Source organism: Austrofundulus limnaeus, unplaced genomic scaffold, assembly GCF_001266775.1.
Source record: "Austrofundulus limnaeus strain Quisiro unplaced genomic scaffold, Austrofundulus_limnaeus-1.0 Scaffold301, whole genome shotgun sequence".
Lineage (NCBI taxonomy): Eukaryota > Metazoa > Chordata > Actinopteri > Cyprinodontiformes > Rivulidae > Austrofundulus > Austrofundulus limnaeus.
Genome location: NW_013952703.1, coordinates 548493 through 551127, shown reverse-complemented (window position 1 = coordinate 551127; position 2635 = coordinate 548493).

Here is a 2635-nt window from a genome sequence, read left to right as displayed (position 1 = left end):
TCTCCAGGCTGGCCTCTGGACATTGGCTTCTTCAGCAGGGAAGTTCATGGCCGGCCTCCTGAACTTACTTTTTTTCCAATCCTGTCTGTTTTGGGATGTCGGGAGCCATCCCTTAATGGGGGTGGGGGGGGGGCTATGTTTACCCCACCTGCCTGTCTTTGCTCCAGCCCGCCCACTCTCACCTGTTCCTCATGTTTCTCTCCCAGGTGTTTCTTGTTTCTGCTCGTTAGTTCTCCTTTAAATTCTGTTCTCTGTCTTCAGTCTTTGTCAGATCTTTGTTAACTGTTTGCTGTTCATGTTCTTGTCYTAGACCGTGTTCTTGTTTGCTGCCATGCCAGGGTTTTTTTTTTTTTTTTTTTGTAAATTAAATCACTTTTTGCCATCTCACTCAGTTCTGCATCTTGGGGTTTCTACTCAACCAAGCTCAATCATAACAAGTCAGCCATCAAAAACACTGAAATAGTTTATTTCAAGTTTTACGTTGTGGAAACGTCTGATATAAGTCGCAGATATGAGTGGTTAGAAATAAGTTACTGAAGTGGACAGAGGGTAAAGACTAAAGGAAATGATAAAACACAAATGCCCAGCTGGTTTCAGACGTATGCCAATAATGTCTGACACCTTCTTCCATCAYCCATCACTGTTCTGTGAACCTGTTCAGAACTTACACCTAACTTATGCAAACTAAACCAGGCGGACATTTTTTCATACGTAGGCAAAGGTTGTCTAAAGTGTTCCAGCGTGACAGGGCCTTTAGGAAGACTTTAATGGGTTTGAACAAAGAAAGCAGATGATTCATGCAGTGCTCTGTGAGGCCGGCAGATGAATGGTGTGAAAAGAAAGCGAGACCACCCCAAGGGAGCAGACGTGATGAATTGGCTGCATGCTTGAACCCAAAGGTTGGCAAATTAACAGTTAATTAGCAGTTGATAAATGACAGATCGACACAAGCCCCCCSGCTGCCGCAGCCCTCCACAACTATCTGACTGAGGCAAGTGTTTATGTGTGGGTAACAAGTGCTGCAGGAGACTGTTATGTCTGGGCTTTGTCACAGGGTCCGATTGCTTTCAGATGGGCCAAACCTTCGTGTCACATTCACAACCTACCAACCCACTCCAACCAGTCCTGCCCCAGTCTACCAATCCTTCACTTCCTGGACTGGTCCCAGCCTTTRTTTCTCTTTTATTATCATCAAACTGTCTTTTACAACATTTGTACAAATAGTATCTGGACAAAACATTTTCAGGAAGTTAAAACCTAAACAAAAATATTCGGCCTGCACTAAATCATTCTTAGCATGGTAATTGCACGTTGCCTTCTCCGTGTGCTTCGTCTAAAGGAAGCAATAGTTTTGGGGGCCTAATGATGCTAAGTGAAGGCAGGTTGTGTGWGTGGACGTGTGGAATGAGAGCAGAGGAAGAAATATTTAACCTCAGAAAGCAGCCTGTCACCAGCAATGGGCTTCAAATGGCCTCATATTTACAGGCCTTGTGCCAGAAGTTAGGATAAATTTCATTAATGGCTCATCTCGTCTTAAACTTCCTCWTGTGTTGTTTTTTTCTTTCAAGAAAAAGTTTACATGAACAAAATGCTTMTTTTACTTTTATTTTAAATCTCTAAAGTCGTGATGCAGATATGAAGCTCTGATTATTTCAGTTCAGAGAGGAAAGTGTGTGAAATAACACAAGTTTTTACTTTCCCACAGCTTTTATTTATACATGACCTTTAATCAAGTGGTTCAGACAGAGGACMGAGACAGARACACAGAAACAGATATATTTTTATACATTTTACAGCAGAGGAAACAGAAGTGTGTGCACGTTCATGATGCTGAACTTGGAGATGAGATGTCATGTTTGAGGTTGTTGGGTTTCTGCTGTAGAACCGAGTGCATGACCTGCAGGTCAGTGTATCTTTTGGTCATAGGATTTTCATTTTGGAAACGGGTATTAAAAAACAAGAAATGAGTGGATATGTGATTTTTGTTTTAAAATACTGAAATTAAAATTAAGATACAAAGCCATTCTCATTCTTAGTGTCAAAAGGGGATAAACAAAATGTTAAAAATGATTTGAGTTTCATTTTCTGTTTCAGATAAAAAAGAAAGAAAATTACTTGAAGAAAGAAACGAAAAAAGGCTTGTTTATTTGTATTCTACGACTATCTATTCCCTCACCAGAAGGGGCGCTTTCCTGGCAGCTCTGCATAATGAAACACTGATTTCTGTAAATAAGAGGCTGAAACACAGAGAAGTGTCCATAAATGAGTTGTATGATGACTGTCGCTCTGTGACCAAAGGCTTTGCAGAGGTAATTCATGTGGTATTTTTCTCAATAAAAAGCAAAATAAGATAAATTTCATTCCATTAGTGTGTTGTACAGTTGTTGTTCTGTGAGCACAAAGGTTTTTTTTTCCTCCTGAGTTTTGACAAAATCTGTGCTTTTTTCTGTCAGTTCGAGTTTTCCTTTCAGCGAAGGGTGGACGGTACTACGACTTTGATATCGATCTGATACCAAATAAATACTTGGAAAATTTATTTGATACCGAAGTCAGTATCAATGCTTTTTACTTGGGATGTTTATTGAGTAATTTTGATATTGCAGACACCACTTCTGGTGGTGAAACAGTTTATTGT